Source organism: Cyprinus carpio, unplaced genomic scaffold (genome assembly GCF_018340385.1).
Source record: "Cyprinus carpio isolate SPL01 unplaced genomic scaffold, ASM1834038v1 S000006482, whole genome shotgun sequence".
Classification (NCBI taxonomy): domain Eukaryota; kingdom Metazoa; phylum Chordata; class Actinopteri; order Cypriniformes; family Cyprinidae; genus Cyprinus; species Cyprinus carpio.
Window position 1 is genome coordinate 461,599 of NW_024879157.1, and position 27,912 is coordinate 489,510.

Below are 27,912 nucleotides of genomic sequence, written 5' to 3' on the forward strand. Positions count from 1 at the left end.
AGCAAAACCTGCAAAACTTTTATATGCTGCAATTTGTTTCTTACATTCCATAAAGTATTTTCTATTCTCTTTGTGGAGTCTCAGCCCTCATTTCACCACGAATTATCATTAGTTGCCTCATATTTTAAAGTCTAGGTATTTAGTCCCTAAGAAGCATATTTTGTCAGACTGAAGTGAGAGAGTGGTCTGGGGTAAAATGGATCCCCCTGTGAGAGAGTCACGTTACTGCTGCCACAACACAGAAGCTGGAAAAGTGCGGGAGGTGGAGCAAAGTGCTCAATGAGCCGAGAGTTTAGGAGTGTGATTAGTCCCACAGCCATGTGGAGGTTAATGTGAGGCCGATTAACAACCAGCACATGCCTCTTATGTGAAGAACACATTCCTAGAGCAGCGGCGGATGATGAAAAGTACATCAAGGCAAGTTGTGCCAAACTCTAATATCACACATATATTAGACAGACAGCTTTGCGGGAACGCATTCAAAATATGGGTGGTCCTGAGATCAATTACGTTATAAGCACAATGCTGATGCTTTTGGTGTATAAAACAGAGCTTCAAGTGATTGTCTTCTCAGCAGTAGAGATTTGCTTGTCTGTATTAGAGTAATGAGTGGAACTGTAATTGAGGCAGCATTATATTCTTTGGTGATTGTCCACAGGCCTGGCTGCTGTAGTGAGGAGAGTGCCATTTAGTTCTTTAGAGCAGACAGTCTTCAGTGCTGGTGACTCATATGCTGGGCTTAGTTGCTATGGCAACCGCCAGCTTTCTAAGATCCACAGTGTGATATGAGGCATGGGTGGAAATCGTCCATGTGATCAGTAAACTTCCCATTTTAACCATACTTTACTCCAGAAGAATAGCTTATGGTTTTGCAAAATTAAAACCAAATAAACTATCAAATACATAATTTATTTTTCTTCTCACTTACACAAAAAAAAGTTGTCATGGTATAGTTTATTAATAGGTATTGACATCTACAAAACAAATAAATAAAAAAAATAGTGTAGAAATAATATATTACTCAGAAAAGTAATGCACTGTGTTAAGCATGTAATTTTGACGCTTCTTTTAAAACACTCCAATAATCTTTTATTTACAACTTAAATATTTTATTTCAAACTCAATCACTTTAAAAAGTATGATCAATTCGTTTATTTTCTTTAAAACGTTTGATTAAACTGTTTGAAAGATAATTATAATAGTTTATCAATAAAATAATAAATATATTATATATTTTAAACCTGGTTATTATGCATCTTTTTATCGTTTATTGGGACTATGACATACATTACTGGTTTTCATTTATTGTATGACTGGACAAGTGTGCATCACATTAAGTGTATTACTTGTTTATGTTAGAAACTGTCAAATTGAAAAGTATGGATGTTTTATATGCTATTAAAATTGATAAATCTTTAATATTAGGCCTTAAACCTTAAATGATAAATAGGTAACCAGGTTGTGTTCGATTGAAGGAAAGGACCAAAGAAGCAAGATGTCATGAGGACGGCTATGCTACGGAGATGATACTGCTGGAAGAATAGAAGCTCAGTATCTGCATTGTTGATTTATTTTATAGTCCCACAGACACAACATCCTGGTTACTGCAAGCAAATCCAAAGGTCTACTGTATCTTATTAATCAACAAGGCAATGACATCACCTGACCACTTAAATTGATTTTCACTCTTTATTTTCTCGACACTAACCACTTCCTCAAAAGGCAATGGATGCCAGCTCAATACCTCAGATTAATATAAGGACTATGATGGCCTTGAGGTTGCCCCAGATGATCATTTGAGAAACTTGAAAGCACTGACTGAGAAGCTCAGACTTGAGACCAGAAGGCCATCCTATCTTGAGTGGAAGGAAAGAGTGGAAGCTCAAAGCTCCAAGGCTTAGCCGTGTCAGAGGGCCTCATCAGAGCTGGAGAAAGGTGCTGGACTGAAGCCTGACGTCACACCTCAGAATTCCCAAGTGACTGCAGGAAATGCCCTGATTTCCAGAAGCCTTGGAGGGTTTGATAATATTGACGAGGCTCTTGTTTGGCTTAGATAATTGAACTGGTAAGTCAAAATGTTTCATCATCTCCATTTGTTGACCTGAAGTTGTCAATGGCATTATTTCAAAATTTTAAATAGCCATACAGTTCATTTTAATATTTTTTTTGAGAAACTATAAAGCCAAAAAAAACATCAGGTAATAAAATTAAGTATTTAAAAGGATGAAAAATTATTGAAAGAAAAGCTCATTGCATAGGACTGGCATAATCTTTTCATTATTATATTTATTAAAATAAGTAATTTCTTAAAAAGTCCTTTCCTTTTTTCTGCCAAACATTCCATATGCGGTTTTTCATTTGTTTGTAAGTGTCCTTGGGTTTCTTTAAAAGGCGCTTGTATAAATAAAATGTGGTCTTATTATTATTAACCAGCATGAACACATTTTGTATAAATAAAAAAACCTTGAAAAATTAGATTTAAAAACCTTGATTTTTTTCAGTAATGATTACTCAACGCTCATATGTGTAGGTTTTTTTTTCTTCTTAATTTTTTTTAATTAACAACTCATTTTAAACTGTCATTTTAAAGTATTTTTATATAATAGACTGTCCTTTACCATAGACGGCTTGTATTGGTCATTACAATATTCGTCACAAATTAGAGTTTTCAAAACATACTTTCTGCTATTTTGCAGTTGTCTTTCTATGAGGAAAAGAAAATGAACAGCATCTCCATCACTTTAGCTAATTTGAATGAAAACAATGGAGTGAAATGCACAGGCCTTCATTACCCACATCACTGGCGCACGATTTGCCCTTCATGTTAAATTGCATGGAAAAGATGGTGATCAGATGAGCATGAGATGCGATTCGCTCTCTGTTCCGCTAAGTGTAATCACTTCTCTTCCACTCAGACCATGTGGTTCAAGACATACTTTTATGCACAGGCCATTACAGCCCAAGGCCACATCAGAAGCTTTTCTTCCATTGCCTTTGCCCTTTGTGTGGTCCATAAAACTTTTTACACAAAGAAAATTGGACACAAACAAATTTTGTAACAAAGCCGGATCTTAAATGCCAATGTTATTTAGACTGGTTAGTAGCAACTTAAGCAGCAACGCAAGTTCACGGCAGGCATTTTGCCGATGTGTCTGAAAGGTAGAGTAACACCACTGGGGGGGGGGGTTCAAAAATGCACTAAAATTAAATTAAATTTGAACAACTGTTTCAGTAACAGACATTTATAATGTTACAAAAGATTTATATTTACAAAATAAATGTTCTTTGAATTGTATAGCCATCAAGAAACATGAAAAAAAAATACATGTTTCCACAAAAAATATTTAGCAGCACAACTGTTTTCAGCAGTAATGCTAATAACAAAGGTTTTTATGGCCACCGAAATCATCATATATGATTTCTGAAGGATCACAATTGTGACACTGAAGACTGGTAGGAGTAATTACTGCTAAAATGAAACTTTGTCATCACAGTGTAGAAAACAAATTTTCATTCAGAAATGGCTAGTAATTTTCACAATTAATAACAAAGAGATTGCAAGTAACATTGAATTAAATGTGAAATTTTGAGGAAGAATAACTAAAAATGGTATTTACTGTAAAAAAGTACTCAAATGTTTGAAAAAAGTGGAAAAAAAGCATTGAACATGAAGATGAAGATAATTATACTTTGAAATGAAATGGCAGATCAAAATGACAATGCGAAAAACAGATTCCCCCCCCCCCCACTCAGCCCTTTTCTATGGTTTTTGTCCTCAAACTTTTAAAGTAATATATGCTGGCTGTCAGTAGTGTTGGTAGAGAGCATTAAAGTCTGATTTTTAACATAACAAACCATGACGATGACTCTTAACAAAACTACATTACAAAAATCACAGTTAATACAAAACCACACAAAGTAACTTAAAAGATCAACAAAAACACAACAACACCAATGCAAACAATGCAGTAAACAGCAACAAAACAGTGAACAGTAGAGTGAACTCTGCAGGAAAGGGGGCCTTGAGGGACAGAGTTGAAGAATCCCCAATCTAAACCTTTGACTGTGTACAATAAGTAATACTGTCTCATATGTCCAGTAAGTGCTTCATACTAGTCACTATGAAATTAGAGGAGGCACAAAGTCATATGATTAAGCCCTTAGTGAGTTTCTCCTACCTGTTATTCACTGACAGATGGAGATGCGCATCCAGGACCAGCAGTTGGCCCGCCAACTTATGCGACTACGCGGAGACATCAACAAACTCAAAGTGGAGCAGACATGTCACCTGCATCGCCGGATGCTCAATGATGCCACCTTTGGTTCTGGAGGGAGCGTGATGAGCTGTCGATGATCTTCTGTGTGATGGACCCGTCACTCCAGGGTTTGGCCTCTCTTCACCACTGCGCCCTCCATCGGTGTCACCAAGATGAACATCAACTCCAGACGCTTTTCCCTTTGCTAGCTATTTAACAAGTGACCCAACTGCAAAAGAAAAGAATCAGGGAGTCAAAATTGACTACTCTGGTAGTCAGTGTTTAAGTGAAATAATCTTAGACAACTGTTTAGGAACTCATAGAACTGTTGTCACAGAACATCCTGTGCTCTTGCTCTATGTACTTGTGCCAGTGAAACCTTTTCAGTTAATCAAATATGAACAATAGACAATGACTTCTAAAAATTTCTGATCCACTAGCCATGGCTCTATGCCTTAGATACAGTCCTTTTTGTGGTCATGAGATATCAACTGATGTCACTTACCACACACTGCTGGCTCTGTTTCAAAACCTTGTAAACTATCAAATATGCACCCTTTGATGCGAAGACACGAAGCCTCCCAAAACACATTGTTTTAGCCAAATTCTAAAGCAGCATTTTTTTGGAACAGAGCTATAGCCTTAATTCTGTTTGCTTTTGTATGAAACAAAATATCTTGAGCAGTTTTACATCGATCTGCAAGTTTGAACTCTATCCTAAGATTTTTTTGGTTTAAATATATTAATTTTATATGGAAAGAATGCACCAATATCTTATAAACATGACTCGTGGTTAGATACAGTAAAGCTATACCTGGTGTATTATGCTGGAATGTACAGTAAAGATTGCATTTGTTATGTACAGTATAATAAAATCCCAGTCTGAAGATCATCTTTGCAAACATGCTTACAGAAACACGGAATGTTTCTGTTAATTCATATATATAATCCTGAAATAAATGTTTTACAGTACATTGCTGCTAAGTTAGGATGTTACTAAAAGGGATCAGGAAGGCTCATCCTAAAAAATCCTTTTACACCGCTTTGTTTAGATTGAGCTGATGCCAATCTCTAAGTATGTAGCCAATTACTCTTAAGTGGTTCCATTTTTGCCATTTGGGAGGAGCATCTCAGCTGACCTCCATCATTCAAATGACAGGTTTTCAACATATGTGCAAAGACTACGTTAATAAGTGCCATTAATACACTCAATTTTCCTTATTTGGGGATGTTTAGGTGCGTTCCTGTTTGTTTAAACACTGGGGTATTTTGGTTCACTTGGTTTTTCCTTTTTGATCTTGAACATTTGCAGTAAATTTTTTAACGAATTGTGAACATTGTGCTGGCTAACCTCAGTCAGAACCAACAGGCCTACCTCAGAGAAAAGTCTTGGCTTTCTCATTCCTCACAGTTTCTTCAAAAGATGGAGTGAAATCAGCCCTGAACAAAAGCTGAAAGGATGTCCTTTTTTCAGGAAGGTAGTTTTTTCACAATCCGTTCACATGACTGAATTTTGTGTACATCCAAACCATCCTTGATCAATGATAAAATCCCAAAGCATTCTGGAAACTTGACCATATTCTGTCTCACAATTAGCAGTCCTAGCAAAATATCCACACTGGTGTTGATATTGCTTAAATCAGATTATATTTTTTTCTTACAAAACTGCATGTTTCTGTAAAGCAATAGAGTGCAACAGTCAGGCTCCGGAAGTAAAAATCCCATTCCCTTTTTTTCTCTTTAAACACTCTTAGTACAAAAACTGTCACTTGGGTGGTATCCTTTACCTAATATGTAGTATTTAAAGTAACTTTCCATATAAGTAACATTTAGGGTTAAAACTACAGTTACCAAAGACGTACCTTTAAGCTTTTGTATTTTTTACCGCCAAAAACCACCATGACAGATTTGTACCTTTCTTTTTTCTGGGGTGTAGGGAAATTGATTTTAAATGATCATTTACTACAAGGTGGGTTAATCAATGGCATATGCATTTTGTTTGAAGCCATTAGTCCACATGATTTGCAATCATTTTTAAGTAATGTGTGTAAAAAAATGACATTACCCATGATTCAGCAGAGAAACCTCTTCTAATCAGAGAAATCATGACAAGCAAATTGTTGCGGATCCATCACTCCCCATGAAGCACTGCAAATGATGTAATAGAGTCGCTATCCCTATTCTTTCTTTCAAAAACTACTGAAATTTTTAGATGTATGTTAGGGATGATTTTAAAATAAACATATATATTATACAAAATAATTAGTTTAATATTTCTCTCTGATGTTTTTGAATTATCCATTATGCAATTTGCAGTGCTTCCCGGGATTGCCTTTTTGTCTGATTTTCAAACACTTTTTTGCTTCAAATCAAAGTTGTGATTCAACTTAGCATCGCTGGGTTGGTTTTGGTTCATGGCTTATAACTTAAGATTTTTTTTTTTTTTTTAAATCCCTAAGGAAAAAAATGAAATTGGACAAACACGGTTCTGAAACCAAGGCTGTTGAAAAAGTGTGTGGGCACTAATGCACTCTATACTGCCTTTTATAAACTATCAAGGACACCTGCGGTTTTAGAGCTATTGTCTGCCCCAATTCACCAGTCCAAAGTCACCCCCCGCTCTTAATGAGAGACCCGGGGCTCTCTGTATCATTGTCTCCAGTGCAGCTGTCGGTGTTGCAGTGAACATCTAACAGAAACATAAGGCTACCCAGGTCCTTGTTAGCTCAGGATCGAGGGTACTGACCTTTAAACATTCTTTTGTGTGTTCCTATAGCAGCCTTATTTTGTTCAGGATGTGAGTTCTTTGGCTACAGTGAGGAATGAGAGTTTTATGCATGAATGCACCCTGGAATTACAGTTTATGTGCTGTGTGAAGCAAAGTCATGCACCATGTTCATCTTCAAGAAGCGTATTATGTCTGCAGTGCTGAAATAAACTTTTTGCCTCTGTCATTTTAAGGACCACCCATAATGGTGATTTCATGTACATGTTGCCCCAAAAGTTCTGGAGCCATGTGTTAATGCCAGTCTGTCTTTGAGGGGACTCTAAGGACTCTCTAGCACAAAATGAATTAAAAAGGGCATATTTATAGCACAAGTTTATCTTATCCAAAATTAACCCTCCAAGGTAACCTGAAACAGAAAGGCCATGTACGCTGTTACACTGTGGGTCACGTTTAATCCTACTTATCGTTGCGTGATAGCTTTGCTCGGATAAATTGAGCAGCTTATTCCTATGTTAGGGATTCTTAAATGCCTATTTTTGGTCAAGGTCTTTCACTGCTCCATTTATTCGTGAGTGTATGTCTTTTAAAACAAGATGTGAGGAATTTGGAGCAGTTTAAAGTCATTTCCAGGTCGTTCTGTGCTGTCTATCTATCTATCTGACTAGCTGTCTGTCTAATCTGTCTGTCCTATCTAGACTATCTGTCTGTCTGTCTGTCTATCTATCTAGCTATCTATCTATGCACCAATGATGTAATTTAGGTCTAATGATAGTCAATCTGTATTGTTGCTGTAGGTCGAGTGCCCTCTGCTGGTAACAATGTTACTATGCCACCACAATTCAAAACAGTGGCTTTAGCAGAAATTATTTCCTACTCCATATTAAACATCAAATAGCATGAAAAAAATGGAGGGGAAAAAAATCACTTTTTGAAGCAAAATTACCACATCATATCTAGTTAGGACAAGCAGTAAAAAGTGTACATGTTGTGTTTTGTTTTACATCCTCTGAAATGGTTTTCCTTTAAAAACTGAAATAGTTAATCCAGTATTATTTCCATGTTTCACACTGTTCATACTTAACTGGAACACTTTACACCTTTGGAACCAATGAGAATCAATTACACCCTATTCCAGTTCTGGAGCAAACACTAAATAATGCAGATTTAAAAGACAGTGAAACCTTTCAGAATTAAAAACATAATGTTGCTTAACCCACGGTTAAAACAAGATTAAAAGAAGGCTACATGTAAATTCAAAAGAAGCCCTACAAATACCATAAAATGTGTGCAAATCCATTCTTGTGAAATAACCCCTATAGTTCCTCTATAACGTGCTCAAATGAGACAATAAAAAAGCAATGAAAAAAAAGGTGATCAATGAGGATGTAAGTGCTGCACTTTTAATAAACTCATACTTCAGTCATGTTCTGTACAGATTACAGAATATTACTTACATCCATGTCGGATGATACAATCAGTGATTCTGCAAGGCACAATGTTAGATTACTGAAACCTCTGAGGAGATACAACGAATGACAGGACATGGAATGTACATGCAGTATACTGAATATTGCATTCTCTATCAGCCAGAAAAACTGACTTTGTCTACTATCCAAATTTTCCAGGTTTTCAAAACCAAAAAATATATAGTGCTACATTTCCTACCTGAAGAAACCCACATGATAATAACTGGGTAATTATAACCAATCCTGGCTGAAACAAATATAAAGGAAGTGAAAAATATATGTAAGAGGAATAACAAGTGTAACAAGAACAATGACCAGTTAATATAAGGGTGTAAAAGGGTCAAATTTTGATTAGCATTTCAGTGCAGGAGGAAATATACTGCACCTCACTTCCCTCAGGTTACAACACACATAAGGTAATGCAGAACACGCTTTAGGAAGGCCACTAGGCAATGCTCCAAACTGTGTCTTCACACTGATCAGATGTTGCATTTACTATTAAATCAGACACAGGACACTTGGTCTCACATCTATGGAAGCTTATTTCTGCGACAGAATTAAAAAAAAAAAGTAACCTGCAAATTAACATTTTACAATTCAGACTATTTCTCGCAACTGAGCGTTATAAGTTCACAATGGTGAGTAAACATCTAGCAAACAACTTATCATGTATATATAGATATTTATATATATGAGTTTCTGTCTCATAAATCTGTCTTTTTCCTCACAGTTCTGAATTGCAGATATAAACACAAAACTCCGAAAAAAGGTAATTGCGAAAATTAAATTTTCTCAGAATTGTGAGTTATGATTCAACTTTTCTTACAATTCTAAGTATATATATCTCAAAATTCTGACTTTTTCCTTTTCGGCATAGTTCTGAAGTCAGAATTGCGGAGGTATCAAATTCTGAATTGTGAGATATAAACTCACAAACTGAGACAAAAAAAACTAACTCAATTTATATATAAATCTCATAATTCAGACTTTTCTATCAACTGATTTATAAACAAATGTTTAAAAAGCAATTTTAAGTTTAACATCTCACAATCATCTTTTCTCAGAACTGCGAGTTCATATCGTTTGACTTTCCTGCAATTGATCTGCAATTTTGAAGTCAAAATATAAAATCAGACCTGTGAGATTTAAACTCAATTTTTGACAATTCTGACAAAGTCAAGTCTACATTTTGGAATAAAAAGTCTTAATTACCTTTATTTTTGAATAAAAAAGGTAATTATGGTAATTATGATCTCACAATTCAGACTTTTTAAGTTAACATTGTGCAATTATGACTTTTTTCCTCAATTTATATCTTGCAATTCTGAGAATTTCTCAGAACTGTAAGGAAAGAAGAGTCAGAATTGTAAGATAAAAGATTACCTTTTTTATTGTGAAATAAGCTTCCATACAGATCAGTGTGAAAGAGCAACATCTACCAGCAACAAGGTTTTCTCATTAGTGGTAGCAGATACTGCCAATAAACATCCCAGAAGAACAACAACTGCTTTCTTACAGCAATATATGATCCTTCTGTCACAGGTCTTAAAATCACAATTGTCAAATCTGCAAAAAAAAATCTGCTTGTGTAATATGGCACAACATATAAAAATAAGGATGATGGCCAGGAAGTGGTATCCATACAGTATCCAAACTCCAGCATTGTCAGATTTGATGGACAGCAATATGGACCAGTGGCCCATGTGATTATCTCAAGTGGTGTTGGCTAAAGCACACTGCGAGTTCTGTGACATCAAGACAAAAAGCCGTCCTGGTCCATACTGCTTCCTAAACGCTTCAATGTCATTGCTTATGTCTGAAATCATGCGGTCCCATTCATCGCCCTCAGAGGTGCCCATTCCTTCATCCGAAACCGCCCGCAGCAGCCGTTTCCATTTGTGGTGGAGTCTGACGCAGAGCTTGTTGTACGTTTGTAACGCCCAAAGCTGTCCCGTTATGATGCCGCGCGCCCGTCCTTCACGCCGATGGTTTCCAAAAAGTTCTCAAAGTGCTGGCTGTCCTTCTCAGGAATGAAAGGCCGCAGTCCTGGGGTGGAGAAAACTGAAGTGAATTCAACAAATAAAGAAACTCTGTAACATACGTCCATATGAACAAATGTGAGGCTTGATGAGAGTTTGATGTACTATTTATCTATTTTTAGAGTTTGATGTACTATTTTATAATTTATTTTGATTATAGTGTTTATTATAGCATATTATAGTTTATTATAGTATTTTTTAAAGTATAGAACATTTTTATTTTCAGTTATTTTAATTTCAGTTTGAGTAAATTTGTAATGTTTATTGTCATTTTAATTAGTTTTTGTTTTTTATTATTTATATTTAGCTTTAAAGGGGTCATGAACTGAGAAATTTTTTAACATATTACATGTCAATGTACTATTAAAAAACATCCTGTAGGTTTTAAAACTCAAAACTTTCTCGTTAGTTTCAAAAAAGCTTTTATTGAAACCAAGCTCAGAAAACGACTCGTTTTGGGAATGTGCCACTTTAAGACGTAATAGTGTAGCTAAGAACAGCCTCCACAGGAGAAGATCAACGCCTGCTTCTACGTCACTACCTGTTTAGCCCCCCCCACTCATACGCGCTTGAAGTAGGAGGAGAGGAAATATAAGAGACGCAAACACAGGATTACTCCACCAACAGAACCATACAGATGACATAAGATTACAAGACACTGTGTAATGTAAGTTATGAAAAATAGTTTTTGAATTACTTTCCTTGTGGATCTAACATATCTAGATCGGACACAAGCGCTGTCGAGTCATGTTGCGAAAATTTTTTCCTTTCAAGCCAGAAACGGCGCAAACGCTTGTATGTCAAAAATAGAGCGGGACATCAGTTTATACTGATATATACTGAGTATTTATAAATTTTTAACCCAAAAGTTGTTTTCAGAGTATGAATTTTTAGTCTTGAATTTCATCTAATATTAATATTTTATTTCAGCTTTATTTCAATTAATGAAAGCAATTAAAGCATTAAATGCAATTATTAGTTCTAGCTAAAAATAACAACTCTGCATACATTAATGTTTTGGATATAAAGTCAGTTAGCACAAAAAACAGCTGTTCAAGAGAAACTGAACACCCCAACATGTAACTAACCCAGGAGGAGGAACTTCCTGCTGTCTCCGTAAAGCTGACGCAGGTTGATACAGAACTCATGGATGGAGGCTCCGTTTCTGTACTCACGTAACAGTGTGGCAAACTGCTGGATCTCCTGAGATGACAGCTTTGTCCTCAACTATTGCAGAGGATGACAGGAAACAGTGTAAAAACTGAAATCTGAAATGCATGATGGGATCATTTATTATGCAAAGACTAATTACAGACACAGAAGACAGAGAAACTTACAACAGACATCCAAATGCATTTTTATACACTGCACTCAAACACTTACTGTGGTCATGTAGTCTTGTAGCAGTTCAGCAGCCGTTGTGCTTAGTTCACTGTCACTGGCTGTTATGGTTTGTGGTGAGGCCGGGGTGGAGGAGGGGAGGGGCTAGAGGAGTGTCCTGCCTCTAGAGAACTTTGGAACGAACTGAGATTGGACAAAAACACAATGATCACTCAATTGATAAAATGGCACATTACTGCAGAGGACAGTTGAAGCAATACTCACAATGTGCTGTGTCTCGGCCTCAAACGCTTCTTTGACATCAACTTTGCTCGAGGAGTCTTCTTTTTATTGGAAAAATAAGGAAAGTATTTAGAAATATTTAATTTTGCTGCATGCTCAGTGTGATATTAAGAGACTAAGCGTCAGGAAACATAAATAGGATTCCAACAAACCACCCCAGATTAATTAGTGAGGTGAAACTGTCTGCGGTCTCTGGTGTTGGACAAGTGCAAATTTACTGGGAAATCCCAAAGATGATGAAGCTGTTGCCTACTCCCACTGCAGATCGAGAGATGCCTGATGGGTGTTGTGGCTCCATCAAAGATGGCTCTGTCCAGGAAGTCAATGGGGACTCTGTATAGACGATCTGGAAGACTTGACTGAGTAGAAGACAGAGCTCCTCTGCTGCAGCCTGTAAAACCAGAGTTCACGATACTCAAACCACAGCAGCTTTTATTAACTTCAAAAGTATGAGTACAATGCACAAGAGCTGTAGTTTTTTGCAATAAAACGACTTGCACACAAAACTCAATTCTGTATGGCTTATCAAGACAGTTCAAGCTGGATGTAAAAGATGCAGAATTAGTCCACATATTATTTGAACATGAAGAAAATAAGGTCCTTTTAAATGACCAAATCCAACCTGTTGTCAACGGCCAGCACAAGCAGGCAGCAGAACTCCACAAGCACAGCCCCGCTCTCAGAAAGAGAGCTCAGAGTGGGAGATTTTGACATCTCTGTACTATGACATGGGGAACCACCGGGGTCCTGAGCTGCAAACGCAAATCATACTTCATGGTAAGAAAACCCCAAATTATTATTTTTTTACATTGTCCTTAGAATATAAAACTGTCCATTTGTGTGTTCTGTTTAGTTTTTTGTGTAATGCTCATCCACATTACTGTGTACCTGTTTTTAGCACCACGAAGTGGAGTGTGGTCGTCTCTGATGTAGGACACCAGCTGCAATGTCATGGGATGGGTACGCGAAGAATGATGTCTTCTCCGTCACGCCACACAAGCTTTCACATGTGTATGCGGACAAACTGACAACAGCATCCTGCTCTGCTGATGTAAGGCTGCCCTGCCAAATTGATGAGGACTTTCTACAAAAAAAACAACACATTCGAGAGAAGCAATGTGGGAATTCTTCTCTTCAGAAACATTGCAAAATAAGGCAATGTAATTGACTGTCATTCTTACCCTGGCAATTGTCAATAAGCAAGGCAGAACTTCTGTGCGGCTGGAGGGATTCAGATATCCAGGAACTGAGGTTAGCTGTCCCAGATACTACAATAGTAATAACAACAATAATGATATAGAGCCTTTCTTTTAAAAAAAAAAAAAAAATATCGCTTTACAGAGCATGATAAACAGGAAAATAATATGAAGAACAATTATTTATATAAAAAAATAATGGCAAAAGGAAATAATAGGGACGCAGGGATACACCAAGAAACTGCACTGCACAGTTCTTTTATTTTATTATTATGTTGTTTTTTGTCTATGGAGTTCTAGAATTTAGGAGCAGCAGTGCTAAATAACCTGCTGCCCATGGAAGTCCCTAATTATTTAGCTAAGAAACTAAGGGAGCGAGGGGAGAAATCACAGGAGTTGATACTATAATTGTGGGTGTGCATCAGCATAAACAGTGGAAACCTTGGTGTCTCATTATTTGTTCAAATGGAGGCATAAACTACAAACAGAAGTGGACCAAGTACTGAACCCTGGGGAACGCCACAAGTTGATTAGATAAAGGGTGTGTAACAAAAAAACAACTGCTGCAAGATGGGGATCCTGTGAAGAGCTTGTGGCAAACACTGTCAAATGCAGAGCTGGATTCCAGAAGAAGAATATTAAGGTAACTGAAGGTTGAGTCTTCTTCAAGCTCTTAAGTTTGATTGGACACACTGCCATTGATGGCAACAACAAAAGATACGGGAAGTGTTTTCTCTTCCCTGTTAAAACGTTAAACACCAATTCAATTTCATATGTTAACTAATAACTATGCATGACTATTTGGTTAGCAGCATTTTTTTTTTGCATTTCACTATGTTTTAGTTTTTCCTAGTCTGCAATCCTACCAGTACAGTTTTGTCCCTTTCTACCTTTGCCAAGCCCCCTGACCCCCCCCCCCCCCCACCGAAACAAAAACGGTAAAACTATGAGCACATAATGCAATAGCATAAATTTGAAGGTGTGTAATACCTTGAAACTTCTTTCTCAATTGTAGTCATTGAGCAGAATGTCTGGGTCGATACGGTGGTCCCGAGAGAAGAGAGAGGGAGAAGGTGTGGAGGGCCCTGCGCTCAGTAGACTTCTCCAGAGCCTTCTTATCTCTCCCCTTCTCTCCTTTCAGAAACACTCGCTTGAATGGAGACACAATACCTGGCTGAAGAAAGAAAGAGAGAAAGAGGAAATCACATCATGATCAGAGGAAGTCAAAAACCAGAGAGCATTTTTCAGTGTGACCATAAGTTTATGAGTTTGGTCAGTGGCTGGCTCTTTGCCCAAAATAATTCTTGTCTGATACACTCACACTGACCATACCGGATTTCCCACTGACCAAACATCTTTGAATTATGTGTTCTGGGACTGATGGGGCAACTGTTACTACAACAATCCCAAGCCTGTAAATACATCAGCCTCCATGGAAGTACCAGTTATGTTAAATTAAGTTTAGCAATATGCGGTTTCTTTAAAACACACGCTGTTAACACTCCTTTCCCTTCCCATGCACTAATGGCTTAAAAACAACAACATAATCAACTAGTCTCAACACTACATTGGTTTGAGGGCTTTTATGAAACCCTATACCTTTGCAAAGCAATAATGAGATCGACATTCATGGAAAACAGGCTGCTACTTACTCTGTGGTAAACCTAACCACTAATGTCAACTTACTATCCAACAAGCTGAAACCTGGAGGCGGACTGAATATTCAGGCAACCACGTTGTATTTCAAAGTCTGTGGATTTGTAATGGTGAACAGCATTCTAAAATTACATTTAAGAAAAGAAACAAGATTTCTGCAAACCCTACCTCTGTCTCCATGATCAGTCACATCGACGCAGCACAATGGAAAACGGGTGGTGCACGACAGCTGTCCTATACAACAGTTGACTACTGTTGTGCGCTGCTCTCAAAACAGGTTGCATGTGGCTTGAGACAAATGAGATGGGGGCAACTCAAAGCAGCAAGAGAAACCACACCCCGCGACAACACGCGTCTCTTCACATAAACACTCACGTTCTGCTTCAAGCTATAGTTCATGCAATCAGGGGGAATAGAACCCATTTCCTGATGATGAACCACTCAAACAGACTGTAAAATGGTACGTGAAACTGCCATCTTGCTATAAGTTAATCTCCAATAATGCCATTCTGTTTAAATAACTGCTTTGAGGAAACAAGACTTCAGGTGTGTGTGTGTGTGTGTAAATATTGCACACTAGTAGGTGGTCAAAATACTGGGCTGGGTAGGAAGTAACTAATAAAGAGGCTCTGCCAAAAAAGAATTATGCTATGCCATTTAGAGAACAATAACACAAACAATCCAGAAGTCCATTAAAGTAAGAAGTTAGAGAAAAAAATCCAACATTATAACTAATGTAGTAAAATTCTAATGTAAAAGCAAATGGCTCTTGACAATAAATAATTATAATTTTATTGTATTAAACATTAATACTGTACTATAAGCATTTTATTATAGGCCTGGGGTTTAAATGCACATATCTTTTTCATACAATATTCAACAGGGGGCCCGTTCCATGTTATATCATCCACCAAGGAGTCTTTGGCCTGAACAAGGTGGAGGAGCCCTGATTGCAAAGGTATTCCACAAAATGCCCATGACTTATACCCATGCAACCTAGAACTTATCAGATGCTAATCCTAACTTTTGATGTCTTTTCTTGTGCTATTCTGTCTCATGGGACAAGCCTATTTTTCTCTCACATACTAAATTATTGAACAGTAAAGGAAGGAGACACTACGGGAAGCATCAAAATTTTCATGAGTCTGTGTCCTGTCAGATCAATGTCAGAAAACAAGGTGCACAGGTGATCCTTACCTGGATTCAAAAGACATACCCTTCAAAAGTTTGGTGTGCAGTGAGATTTTTTAAAAAGAAAATAATACTTTTATTCAACAAAGGACACATTAAATTGATCAAAGATTTTAAAGACATTTATAATGTTACAAAAGACTTTCAATAATAGTAATTAATTTCAATTAAATGCTGTTAATTTTCTATTCATCAAAGAATCCTGAAAAAAAAAAAAAATTTATCTAGGTTTCCACAAAAATAAGGTACAACAGTTTACAGCACTGATAATAAGAAATGTTTCTTGAGCTGTATCAAATCAGCATATTAGAATGATTTCTGGAGGATCAAGGATTCACACTGAAAACTGGACTAATGGTGCTGAAAATTCAGCTTTGTATCACAGGAATTTTAAAATATATTGAAATAGAAAACTATTCAAAATATTTCTGTATTACTGTATTTCTGAACATAAGGGACTTCGTTCAAAACCATTTAAAAAAATCTCACCGACCCCATACTTTTAAATGGTAGAGTATAGGGCTGTGCAAAAAAAATCGAATGTGATTTTCATGCGCATCTCCTCAGTAAAGGCGCTCTCCTGTAATTAGTAGTATATCACCAGCACGTGCGTTAAGATCAGGGTTGCCAGGTTTTCACAACAAATCCTGCCCAGTTGCTTCTCAAAACTAGTCCAAAACTAGCCCAATCGCGTTTCCAGGAGGTTCCTCGATAAAAATCGCATCCCGGTAAAATTCACATTTTAGGGGCTAAATATCACGTTATTGGGTATTGGGGTCGCTTCAACCTGCGGACATGGGAAATGAAAGAAGACTTGGGAATTTTCGTTAATGTTTAGGGTGGTGAACTTTTACTACACAAAAAACTGAAAATCACTGTTTATTGTTTGGACAAAATCGACAAAGAATCGCCTGCTATTTTAAAATCGTAGATTGCTCAGTGAATTACGGCTCTGTGTAGTAAATGCCAACCAGTGTTGCCAAGTCAAGCCAAGTCTGCGGTTGTTTTTCATGTTTCGCGGGTTTATTTATTTATTATGCATATATAAATACACAAACATACATATATTTTTACAAATATTTACATACATTTTAAAAATAATTTATATTATATATAATTATATTAATAGTTTATATCTAAACAAATCATATTTTTCCTTAAATATATACTGTGTGTGTGTGTGTGTGTGTGTGTATATTATATTATATATTAGATATATATATATATATTAGTATAATATATATATATTATATATATTATATATATATATATATATATATATATATATATATATAAATATAAATGTACATTATATATATATATATATATATATTGAACAAAATCTTTTATTTGGATGCGATTAATCATTTGACAGCACTGATATAAAAAGACTTTATTGCTATAAGTTCGATGTTTGGATATTTCACGTTTTAACAAAAAGCTGGTGTTTACATTACCCAACACAAGCAATCCACAAAAAATGAATACCAGCTTGTGTTTGAGCTTTGCTTTGCAGTCAGTCAGTCCAATTATACAACTATTTGTACCCTAATTGTGGATTTGCAGTGCATTTTCAAATGATTATTAATATAAAACAAAAACTGAGTAGACAAAACCATTCACACTATTTTCACACTGATTCTGACAGTAAATGACTCAATGCCTCCTCCCTGTGGCCATTTGGGGGAACTGATCCTCTCAGCTAAATCAGACCAACCAACAACATTCATTCAACAGTTAATAAGAGAGCTAGACGGACTGAAAGCCCATCCTTTGAAAGATTGAACACATCATCCTACAAAAAACTGATTTGCTTTGACTGAGGGAAAGAAAGCATCCGCCACACAGTGGTGATTAAGAGGCAAACACCAGACGCTTCCTGTCTGAATCTTTGGAGAACCCAACCCTCCATTCTCTCCTGTGTATGAGGAGGAAAGTCTGAGCTTAGCATGGAAACACCTCCCCACCACAAAAACCCTGATCTGACAGGAACGGTCACATCATAAGAACTGTGCCTGTGATCCTTCCATTCCTCACATCAGATAACACTGTCCTGCAGGCTTATTAACTTCATCATCGGATAGATGAGTAATTCTCTAGATCCAAAATAGGTTCAGAGAGGAGAGTTTTTAGGTCTGATAAACTGTACTCTCAGTGTATAAATGGTTCCTTCATTTGAAAAATAATGTTGAAAAATTTGTAAACTGTACCTTTAATTTTGCAACTGATTTCACAAAAATCACCAAACACAGATTTGTAGAGCCATTCCACAAATTATAAATCTCTACTCCCTTAGTAAGCTAAAATGCCATATGTTCTCATTAAAAATAATAATTTACATGTTTAATATTTATATTATTTATAATATATCTATAATATAGATATATATATATTATATATATATATATATAATATATAATATATATATATACACACACACAGAAACATTTAAAAATAACAAACAGAATTTAAACCCTATTTATGCAAAATACTGAGTGGTGTGTGTGTGTATATATATATAATATTCCTGCTTTAGTTACAAAATGTGTATATTCAGGATGTATTTTACATTCTAATTTTAGGTTCAAAACATTGCACTTTAAAATACATTAAGATCTACGTTATTATGCTATTTATATATATCTATATCTATTCGATATATCTATATATATATTATCTATTATATATCTATATATATCTATATATGATATATATATATCATATAAACTATATTAACACACATATACCCACATAACATATATAAATATATATTTATATATACATACATACATGATACATAACATACATGTGTATATTATATATATAGTATATATATATATATATATATATATAATATATATATATATATCTATACAGATAATACGTATATTCTACATACATGATCACCAACATATAATATAAGACAGAACAGATTAGAAAAAAGAACGGTGGATTTTTGGGTCTCAAATATTTTTCATCGTGGGCTCTGTAAATCTCTGACCGACAGTATGAGTGATGGAAACTATAAAGCCATAAAGAAACGACAGGCGACAGATATGTAACAATCACAGTAAAGTCACACGCTGAGATTATCGGCTTCTTTTGGGTCTCAACCTACGCCTCAGTAGCGCGACTAACTAAAAGCCCCACCAGCATCTCCCCTACTGACCCAGGCCAGGTAGAGACTCCTCATAATATATTCAGTGATATGAATAACATGTGAGTGTTTTTATGATGGGCTGAAGAGAGTAACGCAGCGGTTTATCTGTGGTTAGGCCAAACACTTGTCAGTTACTAACCGGTTTGTGGATCATCATCGTGAAATCTCGTAATATTACAGTGTTGACTTACCTTTTTTGACTTTCTTTACGTCATCCTCCATCTCTATGTACACATACTCTTCATTTTAACTGTATTAGACGCAGAGCTGTCCACGAGCTCGTGCCATCTGCCCCACACACGTCACCGGACCGGAGGCGCGTTTACCGATCCAAACTAAGAGAAACACCGATCCGATCCAAACCACGTGCTCCTGGATCGGAAATAAACAACTGACCTTCTTAATCGTGATATAAAAACGGGGATTTATTCAAAGCGGGTCAGAGACCGATAAAATGTCATAAAATAAAAACAAAAACAACAAACTTTTCAATCCTGCCGCCATTTTTGGGCGTAGGGCGTCTACCCACAGTGCTTTGCGAGACAAACAGAAAACTCATAAGCGCATACTAATCTACAAATTAATGCATATGGTTTTATTTCATAAACTCTGAAAGTTAAAGGTTTAGTTAAGTTAAAGGTTTCTGTTTAGTTTGTTTTTATATCGTGCATTTTTACTGTAACTTAATAGTAGGTCTGTTCCTAGTACAGTTGCTCTTTTAAAGAGGGGACCGGGGTCCCTCTAGGGGCCCTTAGCAAACTTCTCAAGAGGCTACAAGACTTAAATCACATACTTATAACGGTTTACCTTAATTAAAAAGGGGATACACATCTGAAAATGTTTATTTCGAACATATAAACTGACATAATTTGAATCTGTTCCATCATCAAGCATTTGGCTTCACTGCTGGATTTACGCAATTATTTTAGTCTATTGATAGTAACCACCACCAGTAACTCTTTACTTGCTATTGTTACTCATATCCCCCCCCAAGTCCTGAATGTGGTTTACATAAGTTATGAATTCTGAATATATTAGAGGGTCTTCATACCTCAGTCAATGTTCTTCACGGTAATTCGCTGGAAGCAGTTTGATAATTAAATATGAATTATTATGATATAATAACAACATATCTTTATTAAACAACAATTTGTTACTCTGGGAACTCTATCTCTATCATATCAGTATACATTCACATACACATCTGAACATATACATTAGTATATAACCACTTTGATCTGTCATTGGGCAAGTTCTGCATAAACATCAAAGCATACAGTTTTGTATATATATGTACTCACTTTTAAATAATATACTTATTTTTTCCAGTCTTCAGTGATTGAACAGTCTCGTATATAGGTCTACAGTAAGGCTCAACATGTTCTTTTTTTTGTCAATATGATATTCCCTTTTTCACCTAAAAACCAAAGTTTACAAAAAACACCGTAGCACCATAGGTGTTGCAGTATTAGTAATATTTTCCCCCAAAAAATGAAGGTCTAATGCATTGCTAGAACCCATCACATTTGTTCTCAAATAATGGCAATCAAACAAAACAATTTACTTTCATTGTATTTGACAACATCAAATAAATCTTTTTTTTTTTTTTCTCAACATAAGTAATGAGTACAGTCAGTTAAGAAAAAAAGGAATGTTACAGGACAGTAGCAAATAAAAATTTGCTTAATAACTTTGTGCCTTCTTTCTTTAACACTCCATGTGAAAAATACAAAGACGATCTAACACAGTCTGTTTTACAGGTAATTCACCCGTTTCCAACAGCATGGATAACAACTCTAAAATCAGCAGCCATTCATCTGACAACCATACTCATTAATAAGATCATTTCCCAACAAAAATATACAGCCAGATCTACAATAACAGAAGAAATACACATAGGTTTAGGACATAGAGATGACAGGCATTATACAACACAGCAATCACCTTCTGTTTAACGATCCCTTTTTTACCAGTAGTACTTTTAGGCCCTGTAGATGAATGTCAAAATGATGCATTTTATCTTATTTTCATCTCTCTCTCTCTTTTAAGAGAAATCCTAGTGCAGATTCTTAACACCTAAACAGATTTTTTTTAAAAACAAATATACATAAAAAATAAACAGAAATTCGGGGTAGAAGTAAAAAATAAACATATTTGCTGTGTACAGCTTGAAACATAATAAGTGGCACCATATTTCAAAGAGAGATGTTTGGCTGTAAACTGTGTTGAGGTGCTTGTTCTTCCAGAGAGGAAAAGTGTCCGTGAGCTTAAAGAGGCAGGTGTATCGGACGGTGGCCTTGCTTAGTGAGCCACAACAGGGTTCCTGCGGTCCACATTCGTGGGTAGCACCTTTAGAATATGTGATAAGCACCAGATCAAGAAACAAAAAATGCACCGTTTTGTGGTTGTTTCGCCAGCAGAACTTTTGGCTCTATCTCAATACCAAATCATTGCGAAAACACTGTACAGAACTGGATTTGATGAGCGTGTAGATGCTCTTAGAGACCCTGGAGTGATGGCTGGGACATGTCATTGAAGAAAACATGCACGTGTGTGTGGAGGGGTCATCATAGGATGCATTTTGCGGGCATGCTAAGAATCCAAAGGATGTAGAAGCAGTCTAAAGATGGTTCAGCACTAGAGGGCCTTTAGCAATGTGTCCAGTGCCATCTTAGATTTAAGTTAAAATATTCGACCCAGTGAGCACCATATTTACGTACCCCACTTCTTCTATTCTTATTGGTCTACACACATTTTTTCTTTTTTTTTTTTTCTTCTTTCTTTTTTTTTTTGCAGGCATAAATCCATTTGGCTAGACATTTTTGTTCACAAGACAAACGACGGGAGAGACAAGATTAACTTGTTGGCACTACAGCTCATTCGTTTTGCAAGACAGAGGAAGGCATAGACAGAAATACATTAACAATCATTAAATAAATTGCTAACTTCATCATAACTGTCATGTTTAGTATCTACCGAATCCAAACCAACTCTCATTCCTTTTTCACATCTGATCATAAACAAAACCCTTGGAAATATCTGAATGGAACTGGTCTGTGTGTTTCGTCTTCAGGAAAAATGTGGAACCCAACATTCAAGTAGATGTTAAGTATTGCCTTTAAGTTGTAATAAACACATAATTTTGTTCTGCGAAGATTTAACTGGAGAAAACTTCCAGTGTAGGGTGCGGGACAAAATTGACTGGCTTGTTACAGTACTGAGCAAAATATGAACGAGATAGAGACACTGGCATTGTTGTTTGCTGCACTGGCTGCCATGGCTACACAGAAGCACCAAAAAGACAAGGCACCACAAGAATCAGATATTAGAGACTGGTTCCCACTTACCCATCCCACTCTCAATGTGTACAAATGGTGGCATGACTTCAATATCTTCCAATCTGATGTGTAACTTCTTTGACTTGTAAGGCAGTAATCTAAAACGAACCAATTTGGAATTATATGCGTACTATTCAGGGTTGGATTTGTTGCCCAATCCTGACCTATATCTGATCAAAACGTGGCGATGTTTGGTCACTACACATCATGCTAGTGGAATAATAGAAGAAAATATCACAGTGTAGTTGAAAATATCACCTGGACTGTCTTACCCTCAAGTGCGTTATTAGTTACCGATTCTGTAATTGGACTATGAACGTATCATGATGGGATGCCAGGCAGCCGAGTCACGCAACCGTAAAAACGAGTAGTAGTAGCACACATCGTTATGTAACAGGGTTGGTGATATCCCAGCAAACAACAGTGCATCAATGTGCCAAGCACCTACAGAAGTGAAATCTCAGTGACTTTTTTTGGCACTGGTAGGGAACAAGGAACAGGAAACTGAAATTACTGTAGCTTAAACGGAAAACCTGATATTGTGAGGGTTACGGATATATTGATGTTTTGGAATAAGAATTGCATGAAATTGCCTGACCATCCCCCATTCCCCTTGGCCAGGGTATATATCCAAGTTGTTTTATCTTGAAACATAGTCTTTGCATCCGAATATCCCAGATAACACTCGCAATGAGAGGGGTGGAGGGGGTCAGAGCAGCAACCAAGGATGGAGCTTAAGAGGTAACGACCTACAAAGTCACATGCATACATACACAGAATGCACACACTCACTGATAGCTATTGTCTATCCTCATTCTCTTTTCCATCCCTTGCAAAAAATCCCTCCACCTCGTCCACTCCAACCGATCTGAAGTCTGCTTGGAAAAATTTCAGCAGGCACAAATGGAGTTTTGTAGCAGCCCATGCGGTGGAAACCTTGGGCATCCCTGTTTTAATGTCTGCACTTATCTCACCTGGATGCTAAAAACAAAGCGTCAGAACAACAAAAATACCACCTCAGCCCTCACAGAGCAATTCATTCATTCTCAACTGAAATGCAAATGAAATCTGGGGAAATTACCTCAGGATTGGCTTTTTGTAGAGGGAAACCCTCAGGTTTGTTCTTTTTTAAGTGCACCGTATATAGGATACTGAAAAAAAAAAACATCATATAAAATGGGACTTTTAATTAAATTATCTTACAAAGTAGAAACCCTCTTTTGTTGCTTGGCACCTGGCAACCCCGTCAATCCTCAATATTTTGATACCTCAGCATGCATTTGATGATGGTGTATAAACTTAGCTAACTTTTCAGGAGAAAAAGCAACACCTTTTTCTCCAATGATTTCATAGTACATTTAAAAAAAAAAAATATTGCACAACTTCAAATAAAGGACCTTTTTGTTTTATAAAAATATAAAAAACGATTATAGTACATTTTGGATGATGGTGTTATATTTTTTAGTGTAAATGTGTTAAGGTTCTTCACCTTTTGAAAAAATCTTTCAGCCTTTCTCTGATAAGAAATGGTTTAGGTGGACAGAAAAATGCAATTATTTTGTACAGGGAATGATGGCGGATTACTAAAGGTTAGAGTTAAGCACCACACGCGGCAAACATTTCTGTACATTATTACACTGTAAAAATGGTAACAAGCAATTGTTACCTTAAAGATTAGTTTTCTAACCCATGATCTAAACCTCAAAAATACTTTGTCGATGTAACCTATTTCATTGAGGTTGGTTTAGATGTATTATTTTTTTTCTTGAATAAAACACTCTAAAAAGTGCTGGGTTAAATACAACCCAGCGCTGGGTAAAATTTGTCGATGTAACCTGATTGGGTTGTTTTGACCCAGCAGCTGGGTTAGCTGTCCAGAAGTTTGGGTTAACTTTTAACCCAACTGTAGGTTGAAACAACCCCAATTGCTGGGTTTGTCCATATTTTACCCAGCGCTGGGTTTTGTCTTTAACCCAGCACTTTTAGAGTGAACCAATAAATTTACATGTTAAATCACAAAAAGCACTTTTTTTTAAAAATTATATGACAAAATATGTTTAACAGAGTTATTGGTATTTTGTTACTTAAATGTGTGTCTGTGTTTATGTGTGGAAGGATACAAGGAAATATATAATATATATAATATGTCCTATTTATTCTGTCTAGCTTTCATCAGTTGCACAAATACACACACCACACACACACACACACACCCACACATATATATATATATATATATATATATTATATATATATATATATATATATATATATATATATATATATATATATATGTATATATCAGTGGGGCCATACAGTTATGTTAAAAAAAAAAAATCATGCACTACTGTCCAAAATTTTGGGTTTGGTAAGATTCTTTCTTTTGATCAATAAAGCTACATTTATTTGATGAAAAAATACAGTATAAAACAGTAATAATGTGAAATATCATTGCAATTTAAAATAACTGTTCTTATTTTGATATATTAGCCATTATCAGCAGCATTCCAGTCAGTCTTTCAGTGTCACATGATCCTTCAGAAATCATTCTAATATGCTGTAATGGTGCTCAAGAAACATTTCTTATTATTATCAATGTCGAAAACATTTATGCTGCTTAAAATTTTTGTGGAAACCTTGATACATTTTTTATCAGGATATTGAATAGATGAATGGATGAATAAAAGGAAAAAAAATTAATGTATTTTTTTTTGAGACAGAAAAGCATTGATATTATTCTTTAAACAGAAATAGAAAATTTACTGTTTATTGTTAGTTTTCCATAAATTGAATGCATCCTTTTTTTTCTAAAAAAAAAAAAAAAATCGTACTAAGCCCCAAACTTTTGGAATAATAGAGTAGTTGTAAGAAAATATGTCCCATTCAGTCAATCTAATGGTCATAAAGTGCATTTTCACATACTATAGATGGGTTCAAAAAAATAGTGGGCCATATGTGTAAAATAAATCAATAAATAAATCAAATATTCAGCTCTTTCAGATTACAGAGCTGTAGATATCACATCACTAGTGAGATTCAGTGGAAAAAGACATGTTAAGATAATATTAAGGGACCTTGATGATCAAAATTGTGGTGGCAGGGTTATATCGTAGGCCAACACCAAAATTTTGCACCAATGACATCATTGCATTTTACTTAAAAAAAAAGCGATTGTACCTTTTTGGCGCTATTTGACAACAATTTCAAGGCTCTTCCCCCCTAATCACAGGAGGAAAAGGAGTGGGGCATCATGTGCTTTTCTGACAATTCAAATGTGCTTTTTAGTGTCTGGCTGATATTGACTCACTTGCCATCTTTAAGATCAGTTGTCACCACAACTGTTTTGGGAAAAATGTAGGCACAAAATGGTAAAAGCAAATCAGAATGAGGATGCTAAAGACTATGTTCCTCCCATCATTCCCATCATGCACATGTCAGAGACGACAGGGCCACAAACACCATCAAACATACACATTAGCTAAACTTTCACACCATAGTAACCCAAATTAGGAATGTTGTATTTCGAACTATCTGTTCTCCAACTCTACCACTGTGTTAGTCAAAATATAGTTGAATATTCTCTGTTTTAGACTCTTTTAGATGCACTCTTATAGCTTTAAGAGTTACAACTAAATAAAAACTCTGAAGAAAAAAGCACCAAGGGAAGTGGAGAACCAGAGAGGGCATGAGAGTTAGAGAAGGAACAGCATTGCATGCCTTCACAGGGAGGACTGTACTGGAGCAGCTCGTAGAGGAGGGGTCCATCCCTGTACCTGATGCCACCGCGTTTGGGGCTGATGTACTGGGAGGATGTTTATGGTTCGCCGCAAACGTCGGTCCACAAAGTGAGCATCCCAGGCTGGGTAGCGCTTTCCTGGGCATGTCGATCTTGATGAGGGGCCCCTCGGGGGGGATGGGCCGACCTGCCGCATCGGTTGGGTTCTGTGGATCTCACCTGGAACACCGGTAGACAAGTGTCTGTGGCAGCCTCCTCCGGCTCGCCGTAGTCCCCTGAAGCCATACCCCTGGTCGGGGTGGCTTGGGAGCCCCGATGCCCTGGAGTGGGTGCATGGGCTCGGCCTCAGGTGGTAAGGGGAGGGGCCCCAGAGCAGCTCAGCACAGCAGGAACATGGCCAGCACCCTCATCCGGGGCCCCATAGGATGCAGGACCCCATAGTAGAGGACCATGCAGGCCACTCCTGAGGCAAAGCACAGGAAGACTCCACAGAGGGCTGGTGCAGCGTAGGAGTCGGTAGTGACCGGGGTCTCTGTAGGTGTACCACAGAGCAGTAAGGATGGTATTTTCCACCAGCACCAGCAAATAATAAACCCACCATGCGGTATCGGGTCCTTCCCTCCTTGACGTTGTTAAACCCGCAGAAGACGTAGACTACGCCTACCACCATGTTGAATAGCACCTCCTTCCACTTGGACATACAGAAAGTCGGTGTGCCTCCGTGGATTACCCAGAAGGCCATGGCACACCAGTGCAGCACCACAAAAATGCCAAAGTAGATGTGGAAAACTGAGGCAAAGAGGGCGAAAGATAGCGCCCGCGAAGAAATGGTGAAAGAAACGCCATAGAAGATGCACCACCGCTCCCCGGGTTAGCTCATGCTCTTTTTGGTCATCACGGGAATCACGCAGAAGCTTGTGGTACGAGGCCAGAACCCAGGAAAGGAGAGAGGAGGGATGCAAAAGAACCGCTGACACACCTGGGAACCGAAAGACATACAATTATTCTGATTAAATACGTAAAATATCATTGCTTATTATATTTTGGAATTAATATGAATGTCTTTAACAAAATTATAGTATTATAATAATAACTAAATAAATGATAAATAATATTACAAATTATTGAAGTAGAAACATAATGTATATAAAATAATGTTTTTTTGTTTTAAAATAACACAAAAAAAACCATGGGGTCAGTAAGACTTTTTTTCTCAAAAAAAAAAAAAAACTTTTATTCAGCATTAAATTGATTTATATTTAAAATAAATTCAGTTCTTAAATCTATTCAGTCAAAGAATTTCTGAAAAAATATGTATCACAGTTTTCCACAAATTATTAAGCATCAAAATTTTTCATATAGATATAAGCAGAAAATCATGTGACACTGAAGAGTAATGACTGCTCTAAAAATTCAGCAATAAATGCATTAAAGTGTGGCAATTTCCAGGTTCTAATCTATCTGTTATTGTAACACCTGCAATTTTTAGAACTTTTGTGTATCAAAAAACCCCAAAACAAAAC

At 36.5% G+C, this 27,912-nt stretch overlaps 3 pseudogenes; 1 reads left to right on the plus strand and 2 right to left on the minus strand.

Moving 5' to 3' along the window:
* Positions 1-1,725: 1,725 nt before the first annotated feature.
* Positions 1,726-4,539, plus strand: LOC122143685 (annotated as a pseudogene).
* A 5,664-nt stretch (positions 4,540-10,203) lies between these two features.
* LOC122143690 lies at positions 10,204-13,065 on the minus strand (annotated as a pseudogene).
* A 1,258-nt stretch (positions 13,066-14,323) lies between these two features.
* The window catches only part of LOC109083297, a 70,024-nt pseudogene continuing 56,435 nt past the window's right edge, over positions 14,324-27,912 (minus strand).